Below are 19,003 nucleotides of genomic sequence, written 5' to 3' on the forward strand. Positions count from 1 at the left end.
CGTGTTAATGAATTTGTGAGAAATCGTTGGTGATTGCGTTCACATCAACTCTACAGATCCTCGGATTAAAGTATCATTAACAATTACGTTTCACATGTAGGCCTATAGTCATGATTCTACGAGGCACCGTGATGTCATAAAATAAATAAAAGCACTCCAATGCCTCCTTAGCAGAGGAGCTCAACCACTTCTATGCCCGCTTCGAGACATCTGGGCTAGATAATGGAGCTGCTCCCCCACCTGCTGGCACAGACCACACAGCCATGATAACAGCAGAGGAGGTAAGACACATCCTCAGGTCTGTGAACACAAGGAAGGCAGAGGGACCAGATGCCATTCCAGGAAGAGTGCTCAAAGAATGCGCATACCAGCTCGCAGATGTCTTTACGGACATTTTTAATATGTCTTTAGCCAAAGCGGTCGTACCAACCTGTTTTAAAACAGCAACTATTATTCCTGTGCCCAAGCAAAGCAACATCAGCACTTTAAATGATTATAGACCTGTGGCGCTCACTCCCATCATCGCCAAGTGCTTTGAGAGGCTGGTGGCGAAGCGCGTTAAGGCTGCCCTCCCTCGCTCCCTCGACCAGCATCAGTATGCTTACAGGGAAAACAGGTCCACTGAGGATGCTATCGTCACAGCCCGCCATACAACGCTGACACACCTGGACAAGAAGGAGACATATGTGAGACTCCTCTTCATAGACTACAGCTCGGCTTTTAATACCATCGTCCCCAACCGGCTGATCACCAAACTCCTTGATCTGGGCCTCAGCTACAGCCTGTGTATGTGGATTAAGGATTTCCTAACAGATCGCCCCCAGACAGTGAGACTGGGTCCTCACCAATCCTCGAGCCTGTCCCTCAGCACCGGAGCTCCACAAGGCTGTGTATTGAGTCCCCTGCTCTACTCCGTCTACACATATGACTGCACCAACACCCATACTTCAAATACAGTAATCAAATTTGCAGATGACACGACTGTGGTAGGACAAATCACCAACGGAAATGAAAGTGCCTACAGAGACGAAGTTGACAGACTGACAGGATGGTGTAAGCAAAACAACCTGACCCTGAATGTCAAAAAGACAAAAGAAATCATAGTTGACTTCAAACGGCAAAAGGCAAACCCTCAACCCCTCATCATCAATGGTGAGGAAGTGGAGAGGACCTCCTGCTTTAAGTTCCTGGGGGTTATGCTCTCAGAGGACCTGAAATGGATGAGTAACACAACCGCCACAGTCAAGAAAGCACAGCAGCGGCTCTACTTCTTGAGAATACTGAAGAGAAACAACCTGTCTTCCGAGCTGCTTAAGTCTTTTTACCACTGTTGCATTGAAAGTGTCCTCACATACTGTATCACTGCATGGTATGTCAACTGCACAGACAAGGACAGGAAATCCCTCAGTCAGGTCATAAGGTCTTCGGAGAGAATAATTGGACTTTCACTGCCTCCCCTGGACGACATCTTTAGGACACGCTGCCTCCGCCGAGCATGTGGCATTTTGAAGGATGAGACTCACCCCGCAAACCATCTCTTCACCCTGCTACCCTCTGGCAGGCGCTACCGGGCCACTACAGCCCGCACCTCCAGACTGCAGAACAGTTTCATCCCCAGGGCCATCACAGAACTAAACAATCACACAACCCTCATACCCTCCACCCAGCACAACTGCACTTTTTTTTAGTGGTTGCACAAACAAATTTCGTTGTGTATCCAATGCACAATGACAAATAAAGTCTATTCTATTCTATTCTATTCTATTCTAGATAACCAACATTTTTGCTAATTTGGTGGAAAACACCAACCTCTATGCCTCTTCAAATGCATCCTGGTGCAATACATTTGTGGAAGAGGTGAAGGTGTTTGTGGGAATAAACATCCTCATGGGTATCCATCATTTACCCTTTTATCTTGACTACTGTTCATCTGATCCAGCCTAACAAGTGTCCTATGTGGCAGACACCATGCCACGAAATAATTAGAAGTGAGAATAAAAAAAAGTGACCCATTTCCACAGTTTTCTTTTTTAATATACATGTTATTTATCTAAATCTAAACAGTTTAGTAAGTAATGAGGCTGATGCAGTCACTAGCTAGCTATCAACCAACTCCTGACTGGCTCGAACTCCTCAGACTTACGTTACCTCAGTCAATGTAGATAGCTAGCAAAATAGCTGGAAAACTTGTCATGAAAATTGAGATGACGATCCAAATTTTAAAATACATTTTCTTCTGACAAACAGAAAACACAGCCGATTACCCATGTCGTCGTTATTTGTGCACAAAATAGCTCTCACCCACAGGTGCTTGCTTCGTAGGTTGCAAAAGTCACGAATTGACCGTCATCTTCACAAGTGAGGTAACGTGAAAATTAGCTTATTTGAACGTCCCTCAAAGATCAATAATTAAATGTTACATATCTCGGCAAATAAAAGTGTCATGGGTTTACAATCCATTCAAATTTCATTGATCTAGCTATGTCTTATCAATTTGGAGAACGATGAGGCTGGTGCTAGTTGTAAACCAACACTTCTCAGTGACCGCCATACGAAGACGTTACTAGAGAGTTAGCTAGTCCGAAAAAAAAACAGGAGGATACTAATATTACTATTTTTAATACGTTTTTTAATTTTGTTTTTTCAAACATGGTCGTCACTGTCATACAAACGTGATGAGTCGTCGTCTTTGGTGCACAAAAATACGGTCTCATCCAGTGAGAACAGATGAAGACGTCTCTGATTGCTAGCCTTTACTGCAAGTGACACTGTAATCCTCAGGCCATCTGTCAGTAGCGAAGTTTAGTTAACAAATACTTCAGAAAAGTCAATGACAGCATACCCAGTTTCCGGTTTCAAAATAAAAGTAAGATGTTCATGTATCCACTAGCGGAGTATTATTTCATGAATTAATGTTGTAGTATAAAAACTGTGTCTTTAAAAGTTACGGCCGGCCGCGGCCGCTATGGGGAAATTCTAACATGCCGTCGGCGGCCGCTATGGGGATATCTTAAAAAGTATGAAGTTCAGAAAAATGAAAAATACATAGCATAAGTGTCGTTTACAAGACCTGCATTTCATGCACTGTAATAAGATGAAGAATAAGAAACGAAGGAATAACAATACAGGGCATTTCATGCACTGTAATTAGACATCAGGTTTCCAACATATATATCAAGGTAAACAAAAAATACATATTACTTCTTAAAACAACATAATACTAAAATATTTCATGTCAGATGGGTGCAATAACATAAGGGTCCTTACAGCTTTTACATTACTTTTATCTGGTATGGAATCTATAGGTTCATTTCAGAATCAGAATCAGAATCAGGTTTTATTGGCCAAGAAAGTTTGCACAAACAAGGAATTTGACTTGGTAAAGTGACTCTCAGTGTGCTTACACAAAATATACAACACAATACAATACAATACAAACAAACAAACAGTGCAATAGTGCAATAAACTACGGAGTTTAAGAAAGTATGTACAAGGCGGAATGGCTATATACAGTAGCTGTGAAATGTTGCACAACAGTAGTGCAAAGAAGAAGTGGAGAGTGCGAGAAGTGCAGGGATAAATATATAAATATAAATATATATGCTACAGTGGGTTAGTTGTTCAATAGTGAGACGGCGAGGGGGAAGAAACTGTTTTTGTGTCTGGAGGTTTTGGCGAACAGTGATCTGTAGCGTCTACCAGAGGGGAGGAGTTTGAATAATTTGTGTCCGGGGTGTGAGGGGTCTGCAGTGATTTTTCCTGCCCGTTTCCTGACTCTGGAGGTGTACAGGTCTTGGATGGTGGGCAGGTTGGCACAGATGATCTTTTCTGCAGACCTGACTGTCCGTTGGAGTCTGTTCTTGTCCAGTTTGGTGGCCGATCCAAACCAGACAGTGATTGAAGTGCACAGAACAGACTCTATGACTGCGGTGTAGAACATGATCAGCAGATCCTGAGGCAGGTTGTACTTCCTAAGCTGGCGCAGGAAGTACATCCTCTGCTGGGCCTTCTTGATGATGGTGTTGATGTTGGGTTCCCACTTCAGATTCCGGGAGATTGTGAATCCTAGAAACCTGAAGGATTCCACAGCCAACACAGTACTGTTGTGTATGATGAGGGGGGGCAGTGCTGGGGGGCTCCTCCTGAAGTCCACTGTCATCTCCACGGTTTTAAGCGTGTTCAGCTCTAGGTTGTTTCGACCGCACCACAGGACCAGCTGTTCAACTTCCCGCCTATATGCAGACTCATCATCATCACGGATGAGGCCGATGATTGATGTGTCGTCTGCAAATTTTAGGAGTTTAACAGATGGGTCTCCTGAGGTGCAGTCGTTTGTGTAGAGGGAGAAGAGCAGTGGGGAGAGCACGCATCCCTGAGGTGCACCAGTGCTGATTGACCGGGTGTTGGATGTTGTTTCACCCAGCCTCACCTGCTGCTTCCATTTCCCATCTGCATGAGTTAACAGGAAGTCCACCAAATCATGCCACGTGGGGACACCAATATTCCAATTATTTTGCTCAGCTGTGGACCAACTGTTGCTTGATGAGTAACTTTCAGGGGCCACTTGATTTGAAAGGCCACCAATCGCATCAAGACATGCAAATCTGCAATTAATTTACTTTACATGTACTAGACAGCCAGTATAACACACAGTTATTGGTGTCTAGAGTCAATATTCAGTGCACATCAGATATTCATCCAAATATGTGTAAAAATACGGTTCAAGTACCGTCTTTACAGACTCTTTCAACCGCTGTGTCCTCATACCAGCTCAAACCAGTTATCACCAACTGACCCTGAATCTGCTAGTATAATTTGTCGTTTCTTTTGAGTTTCGCCTGACCGTTCGCAAATTTTATGTGTTAGTTAGGGTCAAAAACATTTACGCCAGGTCTGGCACCAAGGTAAGGGGCATCAGGATGTACAACAAACCCATAGGGTAAAACATTTACACTAAAAAGTTTAGAGTACTGCTCCAGCACTCGAGGCTCCTGTTCAAGCCCTCTTGTCATTGCAGACGCATTTCCTTCCAAAACAAACGTTCTGACTGTTCACATGTACCTTCCTCTATCAGTGCTGACATGTCCTGGGTTACCTTAAGGTTCTCCAAATAAAACACCTGGTCACAGTTTGGGACAAAGTGCATATTAGATTTAAAAAAAGAAAACTGGCCCCCTCCACTAGGAGAGTAGGAAACACATCTGGATGGTTTATATGTGTTCTGTGTCTGGATGGACACTGATAAGATAGTACTGAACCCCCTGGAACAGATCCAAACCTGGAGTCAACAAAAGATAGCTCTGACAACCCACTGAGAAGACAGGACATAAGAGGTTGTGGCTTCAGGCTTTTCAGTGTTTCTTCAGTTGAGAGAAGGACTGAGTCAGGCAGGGATACTAAAACAAAGAGATTAACGCCATAGAAGTCTCCTAATTCACAGAGATGCAGTATTCCTTGTTTTGTATCATTTAGAATGGTGTATCTTATTTCAGAATGAAAAAAAAGAACATCACCTGTGTAGGCATGACAAAAAAAAAGTGTAGATTTGCATACACTTCTGGCTGATGGCTTCTTCACAACTGGCTTCGAGGTATAGGCTAAGCACTGATCCCCTGAGGATTGAGGAAAAAAAGTCATTATAATCATGATACCTAGCTTTCACATACAGGCAATGTTGCTCTCACATAGGTTTCATAATGCATTACCTGTGTCCTAGGCCTATGCCATGTCTGCAGGGTGCTTGTGCATGTCTGTACATGGTCTGGAAAAGCATGGCAACATGCTGGCTGCACAGAACCATTCCTGCCACACAGGAGCACTACGAACCGCTGAACTGCACAGGCTCTGCCTCAGCGTGTAACGTCATCTACAGTTCAAACAAATATGTCAGAAGTGGTACAAGGCCTACTTTTAATTGTTTACTATATGCCATGAGAACTCAACAAGACATGTTATGTATAGTAGTTAGTAATATGAAAAAGCAGTAGCATGTGGCAGTGGCATGTACGTCTTGTTACTGGGTGCCATTGGTATCTCCCTCTTCGTGCCAGTGGCATGTACTTCCTGTCTATATTAAATCAAGATTTTGGTCTTGCAACATTTAAACAATCAATTCATACATTATTAAAATGTATAGTTAATCACCAATGACCATGGTGGTTGTCAAAACATGGACACAACCAATAATTTGCACAAATGTTGCCACAGGAGGTCACTGTTGTACTGGAAACAGTTTAAGGGACTGGCAGAGCTTAATGTACAAATGTACTGTATTTCAAATTGCTTTGAACATTCCACAGAGTTACAAAATGAGCTAGGAAAATAGGCCTAAAGAAAAAGAGGTCATAACGAAATAATAATCACTGATAATATAAGTAACATATGCATACATTGTATAATACAAAAAAAAATAGGACTGAAGTACGAAGAATGAAATACCTGAAGGAAATGTAAGTACAGTATACTCAAAAGGAACAAAAACTTCAACATATAATGATGCCCTCAAGCCCTTTGGCAATGGCTGCTGTGGTGAGCAGCTCCAGCATCAATAGGTGTCATGGGCAGACTTAACTTGTCCTAAAATAAACCTTGTTAAGTTAATAACTGCATTACCCTTTCTGATAGTTTAACTCTTTGACAGTTCAATTGTTTTTGGTTTGTTATAGCTTTGTGGGGCCAGGAGGTTTTAAATACTTTCATGAAATGTTAACCTGCATGGGTTATGATATGGTGCCTCTAAAAACGTAACCCACGCTTTGTGGACTTTGGCGCATCTGTGTGATCTCATTCATGAATTTTTACATTTGAAGCCATAACAGCTCAGGTGGCAAGATAACAATTCTGGGTTTGGCTTAAATTGGTGTTGTTAATGGCCACACTACCAATGCGGTTTATCCTGTGTCTGTATTTAGAGAGATCCTGGAGTCAACTGTGGATGCAAACAGTAAACCCAACACAATGATTTGCCAGTCTATGTCTTGTTGAACGTGTTGACCTCTTGAGGGACTCTTGTCACTCTTTCCCACCCCCAGCCAGTATTATGCACACTGTCAGGGAGACCTGATGTGAAGAGGCGTGGGTGTGTTTAAAATGTGTTCGGGTTAATGGCCATAGGACAAAGCCACTTGTCTGACTACCCGTAGATGGAGTGATGGTGTGAAATTGGTGAAGACAGATGGCAAACCTCGTACCACCAAACCATATCACGCTCGCTGAGCAATAAATGTAATCAAGGAGAGTAGTGAGCAGTAAGTGAGCAACAGGGAGAGTTTCAGGTGTCGCCAAGGACAAGATTTACACAATGACTATGGCCGAGTTGGGTTCCAAAAAATTAACCATGTAACAGAAAACATCTGTGTTCTTTTCAGATTTTCAGCATACCCATTAATGTGACAAAGAGTAAAAGAAGGCGTTCAGAATGACGACTCACACTGCCTCGCCATTGAATTTCTATTCTTGTCTGGTTGACGTCATAGGAACTGTACATGCCTTGTTGAGTAAGTTCATTCCATTATATTCACTTCAGTCCATTAAGAGACATAATATAATTTGACGTTTGAGAGAAGGATTTGTCTAGTATCGTAAAATTACACATTTTAAGTTATGTAATGAAGTTAAAGGGATAATGGGCTGGGTAGATGTGCAACACACACCTGTTGCAGTCATTTATTGCTTTTACACTGTTTGGCAAAACTCTACTGGCATGAGAGTATTTAGCATAACATTTCTTTTTCTTTAAAAATATGAACAAAATAGCATGTAAATGAAGTCTCTGGAAATAAGCTATCTATCATATTCAAGAAGAGCCACTGTGTGGATGGGATTTGACGCTGACCACTAAAGGCCTGCCCCAGTAAGTGGAGTGGACAACTGATTTCCTGGACCACAGACGGCACAGTTAAAAGCATGCCAATTACTACCTGTGTTTCTGAGAGACTCTCCGCAGAAGAGATGAATACTCAGGAGATACAAACAATGTCATTACACGTCTGTTCCTCCATTAACTTAAAGAAGAACATATTCAATTCAATTCAATTTTATTTATATAGTGCCAAAACAATCAAATTGTTTCAAGGCGCTTTACAGAGCCCAGGGTTTGAACCCCTCTAGAGCAATCACAAGGCGACTCCCTGTTAACAAGCAAAAACCTTGAACAGAACCTCGGCTCATCAGGAACAGCATAAGCATGCTAGCATACATGTGGTAAATGTACACGATGCATACAAATGTAACATGGTATATACATGATACATACCAAATTGATAGTGGATAAGGCGGGGAGAGACCATTCAAATATCGTAGAACATATAGCCACCCTGAGAAGACACAGGAGAGGACAGAGGTAATGAGGCAGTAGTAGGAGGCTGAAAGACTTGCTTGTTCTTTTACCACACAACATTGTACACTGATTTGAGTCTTGATTTGACAGGTTTCAGATGGGATGTTATAGAGGTTCTTTACAGCAACACTTTACTACAGGTAGACATTAAAAAAAGTTACACATTTTACACATTTGAGATGTGTAGCCATCCTTATTATCATCCTCATTGCATGTCATTCTGTTGCATGGCCTTTAAAGGCAATCCTTTCAATTCTTCGATTTGCATGGACTTTTCAGTTTTCATCGAATTTTGGTCAGATTTTTTGTAGGTGAGTTTGGCAATCCATATATCCATATAATCCAAGTGTTACTATGGTGATGACTGAAGCATACCTCATGAATAACAACAATTTGACTTTGAGCAAAGGTGTCCAAGCTCCTCTTACCATGTTATTGAGTGATACATCTCTACTGTCATCTCCACAGACTCACTGTGGTACAATTTCATATAGTGCTTCAAATGGAGAGGATGAATTATGGCCTTTTACTCAAGCCAGAAGAGTGCTTCATAGGACCATTTGTGCACATCAGCCACTGTGCTACGATGAAAAAAAGCCTTGATTGTGGGCAAAACACAAAAATGTAATCGGATCCAGAATTCTCAGAAATAGCCACAGTACATCACAGTGTGTATTTTTCATACATGCAACCTGTCACTTAACCAGTTCCACAAAGGAGTTGCGTTAGTAAATAGCCCATATTGGCTTTTACATTTACACTAAACATTGACCATGGCATTATTGACCTTGTGTGACTGTCACTGTCTTTTGTCAATACTTTCAACAGAACAGAAGCTCTGACAAGTGTAGTACATTCTATACTTGGTATTGATTCAGCATCTGCTTTTACATGGGTGAAAAAATGTACTTAAAAAACAACATAAATTATAATAGTTCTGACGCAGTGCAACGCCACATCACACCAATGTTAAACTAAAATAAAGCGTGCAATACAAGATTAAGAAATCATTTCTAGATTTAGGGAGTGTGATGCAGGCTGCAAAGCAGAATATTCTACCAGAATCAATAGCACTTAAGTGGGATTTAGTTATTCAGTGCACATCTGTTACGCAAATGCCCTGCAAGCAATAGTTCAGGAGACAAAAAATAATGAGTGTCAGGACCTTGAGGCCATATTTGGTCATAAGGAAAACACAAAGCACAATTCATTTAGAAATAAAAGCCAAAGGCACAGAACAATTGTTTGCAGCTTCGCGGATATTTGTCCGGTGCTAAAGATCAGTTGGAAACCCATGGCACATAACAGTGTACACAGCAGCATACGTCACGTTGCCCACCAAATCGTTCCTTATTACCAGCGTGTCTCACTACGTTCTGAATTCAGAGGGTGATGCAACAGCAATGCATTCGCTCCCATGGGTCTACAGCATCACTGGCTAATTCACTTGATGTTATTCCGTACATATCTGAAACCAATGTTTTTCACTCTGTGTCCTTGTTAATGTTACAGGCTCTGTACAACTTGGGCTAAAGACTGACATCTGACGTAAACAGCTCTATATATTTATCATTTTATTCCACAAATTGCCTCTCTTTCTTTCTTGCAAAAAGTGATATTTACCACAAACGTGTTGCAATTAAAATACTGTTAAATAAGTATGCACAATAATCATTACAGTATTTTTGGTTGAAACAATTTGGCATTGTTATGTGAATGCATGAATTGCACCCATTTCAAATTTTCTTTCTGTTTGTAACAGTAGTAGAAGATACCCGGTAGAAGACATGTCCACGGTCGGCTGTATAGGGGTCATGACCTTGGGCAAGCTCTCTGTGTTCCACTCAATTGGTTAAAGGCACATTGTCATCCAAATATGTAATTGCCATTGGGCACTTTACTTTTCCAATGGAGCGCTTCCCTCCTTCAGTTCTGGGATAATGTTGGTTTAGGGTGTCTTAACCCATACAAAATGAAATTGTGTTTTGCGAAAAATGGAAAGAACGTAAAGGGCACCTAGAGAACACAAGAAGGTTGGCGGAAAGAAACAAGAGTGTCCACTTCATTGCTTAAAGCAGCCTACAGTCATCTATAGATTTTATGACCCATCATAGCAACCCCGATATCAGCACATTCACTGTTCCATCATCTGATGACCATGGCAACAGTTCTGACCCAAACAGTGCTAAAGAAGGGGCTTTTGCCATATCCTGCACCTAGGACCATTTCTGGAATATTTTTCTGGAATGACTACATATGCAAGCTACTAAAGTGGGGTGAACAAATCCACTAATTTACAGGGCAAGTATGCATCAGTTGAGGACAAGCACCATGGCCAACACTGAATTGGAGGATGACGGATCGGCAGGATGACACAAAACCAACCTTTTGTAAGAATATTGACAGAGAAGAACACTACGTATAGTATCATTGCAATATCTTTGATGTCATTGTGTGTCCATAGCAGACCTTCATAGCAGAACTTAAGTTAGTATAATATAGTCTTGAGAATGAACTAACAATAACTAACTACACATCTCCATCTCCACAGACTTTTACCTTGAGATACTGCAGATAATAATACCATAGTAATAGGCTACCAATGTGGTTATCAGTGGTAATTTGTTTTCGTGTAGCAATATCACTTTCTGTTGGCTTCCTCTTTGTTAAAAAAAATGGTATTGTGAACATAGAACCTTGAGACAGTGTGTTACAACACAGCCAAGGGGATCTTGCTCAGTTTATATAATGGGAAAACAATCACAAAAAGCATGTTCATGTTTGAACCCAGACCAATCTTTCTTTCATTTTCACCACCATACTGCTGAGTACAACACAGCATGAACCTCAAGCTCATGAAACCTCAGACTCATGAAACACAATAGTCACCTCACAGCACAAAACAAATTATCTGAACAAATGACAATCTAGCTAACAATAACACAGGAGCAAAAAGACAAAGTTTTTCCTCAAATTTACATCTATGTACAGTATGTATGTATGTATGTATGTATGTATGTATGTATGTATGTATAGTACTGTGCAAAAGTTTTAGGCAGGTGTGAAAAAAATGCTGTAAACTAAGAATGCTTTCAAAAATGGAAGTGTTAACAGTTTCTTTTCATCAATTAATAAAATGCAGTGAATGAACAGAAGATAAATCTAAATACAAATCAATATTTGGTGTGACCACCCTTTGCCTTCAAAACAGCATCAATTCTTCTAGGTACACTTGCACACAGTTTTTGAAGGAACTCGGCTGGTAGGTTGTTCCAAACATCTTGGAGAACTAACCACAGATCTTCTGTGGATTTAGGGTTCCTCAAATCCTTCTGTCTCTTCATGTAATCCCAGACAGACTCGATGATTTACAGCATTTTTCCACTTTTACCAAAATAATCCAAATGTAAGTGCCAGTTGCAAAATGCACTGTCATATTGCATGACCAATTTGTACACTGTGGTGTCACAGCTATTTACCTCAGATAATTGTTCGCACCAATCTTCATGTAATCCCAGACAGACTCAATGATTTACAGCATTTTTTCACACCTGCCTAAAACTTTTGCACAGTACTGTATGTATGTATCTATGTATGTATAGTACAGTATAGTATAGTGCAGTATACATATAGTATGGTATAGTGCAGTATGGTATCACTTGGTACGATTGTACCATGATAAAGATCAATTATTTAGACCACTAATATTCATTCTGCTCACATGGCAACAATCTATAAAGCATACCCCCTCCAACAGATAATGTGGTTCCTTTCATCTGCTGGTAAATAAGAACAAAGATGAGCCAGGAGACTCAAGGTGCCCAGTCTTTACCGTGAGGGTCTAATCTGTCCCACTGGGAGCATTCTCAGACAGGCGTGTCTTTTTATCTCTGACTCTTCATCATCAGACTTTTCATCTTTTTCTTTTCTTTTTATCAAGGGAGAACAATGCTTGGAGTTTAAAGGCTATTTTTGAAATGCAGCATTTAGGCAAGAGAGGAGAATTCCTTACATCCCAATCCCAGCCGCGATGTACCTCTTCTCACAGCAGTTGGGGACAGAAATTATATGTGAGTGTTCATAAGGACACCTTTATTCCATTAGTATGTCAAAAATGCTCATAGAATGAGACAAAGTATTTTGCTGAAAGTCATTTCAAGAAGGGTTATTCACTGATAATCTCTGGAATGTTCTCTGAGTTTAACACACCACATAGTTATGTTTTCTTTGTACACAGCATTTCTAAACAGAGAGCCAAAAAAACAAAGCAAGCAATATGTGTTAAAATGTTAGCAATTCTGTTTAAAACGTCTGTAGATATCACATTGTTTGTGTCACATATTTCAATTCATTTTCAGTTTAGTGTAGTTTCATAGTGCTGTTAAAAAGAAGCACTGTATCAAGGGTTTTCAGAATCCAAGGCCTGAACTACAAGCCCAGGGCTGAATTGAAGGCCATCCTGTATAAACAGGAGAAAACCTTGAGCAGCGCTGGGCTCGCTGGTGTTTATTTAATGACGCCTACTGTTGCTAGCAGCTACAGTCAGTGCCAAATCGTTAGTGCATATTGTTTTTTTATTTATTTAACACTTTATAAAGGGATTGTTCTAAATGCATGAAATTCAGCTTTGTTTGCCCGTGGTTACTGAATTTAATTATTTTCACCATGTAAAAACTGCCAACCTAAAGTATCAAAATTCCTGTATAGCTTTTTATTTCACTCTTTTCAGACTACAAACTCTCAATATGTTTCAGATTTTAGAACAGAACAGTAATGACAGCATTTCTAGTTCATATTAAGTGGCCTTGGTTGGTTAATTAGGTTAAATATGATCTTTAGTATTTTTAAATTGCTTTCATTTCATAGCCCTGAACACATTGTATGGTTAATCAAGTCTCCTTAGCATGTTAATAATAAAGTCCACCAATGAAAGAGCTATGGGCAATCTTTTCTTGCATCCTGCCGATTGTAGTTTCCTGATTCGGCTTTTACTTCACAAAAGAAAGGAGCATTCTCCATTGTCTGTAATTACATGACATTATGTTTACATTTGTACATACCCAGCTCATGTACGGAACAAATTGTCCAGTCATGCTGTTGAAACCTGCGACGCTATAGCAATTAGGGACCATCAAGGATCATCATCATGAATTTGAAATGACACTAATGTTCCTGCATGTCTGCTCACCTTGAGAAGCAAAGAGAAGAATTAACAACAACATAATTCATAGTTCTGACTTCGATGTTGTGATGTTGTGATGTTGTGATGTAGTTCGACGGTTGGCCTTGGAACCATCCTTCCGCAGCAAGAGGACAAGACATAGTCTGTACCAACAGAAAGCACAGAAAGTACCAATACCTTGAATGATTGTCACATTTATTGAATAGCATGTACTGTACTGAGGTTTGGTATTTTTCATTTATTCATGCAGCGGACAATTTACTTCGAAGCCACTTACAGCAAACTCCTTTTGGAATTTGGATAAACTTGGCTATTACCAACTTGCAAGTAGGGGCCCAGCTCTCAGGCAGAGTGAGTCCCTGAACAAAAAAAAAAAATTAATTTTTTTTTCTGTGATTACACGTCTCAGTGAAAGGTTACTGTTGGGCGGCCTGTTGCTATGAGACCGCACCTGGATAGCAGAGTTACTCAAGGTCATACATTGCATAGAAGAAGGGGGAGAATCACCTGTGCCACGCTGCCATCTTATCTCTAAATTGTAGAATGTCACATTTCTGCGCTATTTAAAGTGACGGTGAATATTTCACTCCGTCACACATATTTACACAGTAAAAGTGCTGGTAAACAAAGGAGAACTTAAAAAAACCTTTATGTAAAGTTTTGCGCTCACAATTAATTCTAAATATATTTCCATTACAGAACCCATGATTTTGAGACCAAACAAGGTTGCCACTGTGCTTCATGGCTGCCATAAAACCTGATTAGTCCCAACACACAAAAACCTTTGTCATGCAAAATCTCTAATAAAAAAATGTAAGATGACTTTTTTCTTGTGTCCTAATAAACATTACCCTTTCGCAACTGAAATGAAAAAAAAAGATACTCAACTAATCTTGTTAATCAATAAAGAGGAAATAATGTGTGTTGCTATGGTTCCTCTAAAAGGCTCCACAACAAAGTGCTGACTGAACCAAGCAGTTGGTCCTCCCTCTAATATAAGACAATGATTGAAAGCACAGCATAGATATTCAAGATGAAACCTTATTTAGTTCCATGGGACTTCCTTTGGTGTTGCTTAATCCAAAACATTCTTCAAAACCTTTTTCATCTCAAAAAGGGATTATTGATCCAAAGTATGGCAATTCAAATACTGCTAATAGACTGGGCTTCACAGTTCTCCATGTATTTACATTTACATTTACATTTAGTCATTTAGCAGACGCTTTTGTCCAAAGCGACGTACAAGGGAGAGAACAGTCAAGCTAAGAGCAATAAAAAGCATGGTGTAACAATAAATACTACTTTACATGAGAATTAGAAAACAACGACCTAGAAAAAAGGAAAAAGAAGTGCAGGAATGTAACTGCTGAAGTGCAAGTTAAGCGCTAGTCAAGTGCCAGTTAGGAAGGGAGGTGCTCTCTGAAGAGTTGGGTCTTCAAAAGCTTTGGCAGTGCCAAACGACGCTCACTAGACGAGCGCAGCGTCCTGGGTGTAACATTTGCCCTTACAAGAGCATTTAGGTAGGTGGGAGCAGAACCAGCAAGCACTCTGTAGGCAAGCATAAGTGACTTGTATATACCAACAGATTCAAGATGTGTGCTGTTGAGTGATGTTAACACTTTTTTTTGCCTCCACTGATTCCAGCAGCTATCAGCACACATCCTGAGGAAAAGTAAAACTGTTGTCTTTGCAATTGCCCTTAGGGGTCCAGGTATTTGAGATGGTGTGGGATGAGGGTATGTTGCTTTAAAATAAAACAATGTAGCATTCAAACAATGTGCTACTGTGCTATAATCAATCAGGACCAGCCAGACGTGTGTCCTTGGGCGGGTGAACGTCTGAGGAAAGGAAGATATTTTTTTGGCTGGTACTCAACCAGCACTGCATATTGTGTTCATAGAGTTTGTATAGATTTGCCATGTTAGATTTTAGTGTTGTTACTCAGTGTTGAAATTAACTCACTTTGGAACTGACTGAACTGGAGTAAAGCAAAGACTATGCAGCTGATGTGGTGGAGATTGAGGAGCAGTTGTTTATTGGAGATAGTCTTGAGTCTTCAGCTCAGTGCAGGTATTGGTCAGGTATTACGCATCTTAGATCGGAAATCTCACACACAGCATACAAAGTTTGCAGAACGTAATTCTCTGCCCATGTGACCAAAACAAGGTCATTCTCATCCCCATCTAACATCCTTCTCTCACAACCCCCTACCCTTCTCATTAGACCTCAAGAAGCAAACAGACCTGGGGAAGTTTGTGCAAATGCAGGTATCATTTAAGCCTGAGAGGTAGGACTAAACTGATACATTTCTCACAGTCATAGTGCAATATATAGAGCAAAGAAGTGACAAAAATGCACAACAGCAATGATTGGTATTTATGAAATGAAAGGGTTAGGGTTGGACATCTGTTAAGCCTTTTGGAGGTGCCGTGGGCCGAATTCAACGAAACTGCTTGTAAACCCCAGTGAAATGCTCACGAAGGCATCTTTGTTGTTGGTGCTGTATTCTGCTGCTCAGGTTCTATGGCAGTCATGTTGTTTAGCAGTTGTGGGCTACAGACAGTGCGTGTTGTACTGTGAAAGAGGGCCTTTACGGATCCTGGGTACCATATGCGCCGCGTGGTTGTGGCTGTCAGCAGCCAGTTGTTGTTGTTGTAGGATCTGTGGTTGGGCAGTTGGTATACTGGTTAGGTTTGGTTGCTGGGTATGATAACTTGTATGTGACAGTGAGAGGATTGGCAGCTGTGGTAAGTCCCCAACCAATACTATGAGGAATCTAAAATATTTTCCTAATCAAAAATGACATGTTTTAAGTGATGTGATGTAATGATGCAAAGATGCAATAACAACCGGAAAACAAGGACATCTTTTCATAACCAATCTCTAAATTCATTCCTTGAAAGAAGCAAAAACCAATTTATGAAAAGAAGCTCATTTGGTTTAAAACTGAGATCAGAGGTTATTACTTCTGGGGGCCCATTTCTTTAGGAGATGGCTCTTTTGTGATGCTCTATTCACTGGCCATCTCATGGGTTTTAATGGCCCTTCAGTAGCATTAAAAGCAATTTCAATTAGCAATTTTTCTCTTTTCAAAAGAGGGAAACTTGCAAGAAGCTTTTATAAGTTTGAAGTGTACTCAGAGTACTTGTATTTGTACTAATTTGCTCCAATCATTTTGTTCACAAGTTCAGATGGAACTAATGCAGACTGTACACCACATAACAGGATGGGACATGACTTTATATTTGTTGACAAAAGTGTCACACATAAACGCCTCTCGTCCTCCTACTCTGTTAATTAAGGGGAGAAATCCTCTCTGTTTCTCTATTTTTCTGGGATTAAAATAGTTTCCTCAAAAGGCAGGAAAATGAAATCTTGAACGTGTGGCGTGATCACAGAGAATACAGCCCCTGTGTCAGTGCCACATCTTTGATTAGCGGAAGAAACCTGATAGGTGAAAATTCACCCTAGTTACCTCAGGACTCCGGAGCTTGTCAATCAGTATATTTATTCAACAAGAACAATTGCAATTGGGCTCACTCACAAAACAAGTATGAAAGTGAAGCCCCGATAACACATTGCACAGAGTTTAGATACTTAGATTTATCTAATGTTGACGCCATATGTGCTTAACAATCATATTCAAAACAAGGTTCTCGTCCGAGCTTCTTGTGTTTTCTCAGGGTCGAGAAAACAATCAGTGGCGCCAGTTAATCAAAGTTATACATACACACAGGAACACAGAAAAGCCATGTCACTGTTAAGAGAAAAACATATAAGAGACTTATTTAAAACAAGGCCCTTGGTTATTATATTAAGTCATTAACAGTGTTTGGAAATTATCTCCATCAAAACCACTGAGCAATTTTTTTCATTAGAAAGGGGTGGGTGGTTGAGGCAGATGTGTATGTATGCCCTCCTATCCCTTCAGCTAGGTATGCATATTCAATGCCAGACTACAACAGTGCTATTGATGTTCCCGGTACAGAGGGCCAAGAGGTAAGACTGAGCCAACTCTAATTCTATTTCACAATGGTCTTCAGATCGTTAACTGAATCTGACCTGGCAGCACATCAGAATTAATTACTGAGAAGAAGAGGTGTTCACACAGATGCTGTCATCAGTTATCTAAAGCTTAGGTGGCTTCTTCTGCGCACAGTATTTTAAGAAATCGACCACGCCGAGTCCAAGGTCGGGCTACACTTGTGAATACCATTTACACTTGATTAGGTTGTGACTAGTCTATTATTACTAAAGGCTATATTTAACCAAATAACTATGTAAGGGTTTAAAGTTTAGCTCAGTTATTATTTTGAAAAACACACAACTTACTTTAGTTAGCTGACATTTTGAAACGTCAAAAGACAAACTCTTATTATTATATAAACATAGTCAAATATGGCATAAGATCGCTTACTTTATCTTACACCATAGTGAGCCATCTTGTTTAGAGCATGCCTTGTAGTAACATTATATGATTACCTAGAATATCAGTGTGACTTTCTATTTCATCAGAGTTTACACCCAGACTATATCGCTATAAAGAAACATGCTTCTCTAAAGCCGAGTAGAAACGTCAGTATTAAATTAAGGTCTGTTATTGAACAGTATTCATGAATTCAAGCCGGGCTGCCTTCACCCACTGTGAAGTCACTTCCATTGCTGCTGATAGTTACCTGCTTGCCTGCCATCAGCAGACACCACACACTGAGCTGGCCTACAATGCTCTATGGAAAACTAAATGACGAAGCAAACAGACAAACCAATTCAATAATTGTGAGCAGTAAAAGTTAAAGATAAAGAAAGAAAGAAAGAAAGAAAGGTTCCCGTGATGTAGTTAATGATGTAAATACATAAAAGAATACTTAAAATAATAAACCATTAAATACATTGCCGAACCTATTTATTCTTGATCTATGAATGGTAATGTGTATTTAGAAATGTATTAGTGAATTCTTAACCTTCGTTATTTAAAAATAATTCTGTATTTATTCTTTATGTTTTGTCCATTTGAATAATAACGTTATTAAATTCATGTTGCCCTAGATAAATATGAAACTCCAGTATGTGCTGGAAATACAGAGCAGGTTCTAAAGGAGTTCTTCGAGAAACAAAAAAGGTCTGACTGCTATTCCGTAATCCACTGCATAGATTTGAAGCAAATTATTAAAAGGGCAAAAGATCAAAGGATGTCTGAAGTCTAAACATAGTGAATGTATTTTTTAAATCAAACATAAATAATATGAATGTAAAATAAGCTTCTAACTGATATATCTTATTGACAGTCTACCCATCATTTAACAATGGGCAAAGCACAACAAAGCTTTTGGGAAACTCCCCTGAAATGCTTTGACTTTTAACTTTTGGAATAAATATAGCTGATATAAATACGGTGTTGCTTGAAAGTATGTGAACCTGTGAAAAGGTGAAATTTTCTTTCCCTTCTCACTGTCTCAGGAGGAGTTTGGCCCTGGTGTGGGGTG

This window comes from Clupea harengus, chromosome 25 (assembly GCF_900700415.2).
Source record: "Clupea harengus chromosome 25, Ch_v2.0.2, whole genome shotgun sequence".
Taxonomy (NCBI): Eukaryota; Metazoa; Chordata; class Actinopteri; order Clupeiformes; family Clupeidae; genus Clupea; species Clupea harengus.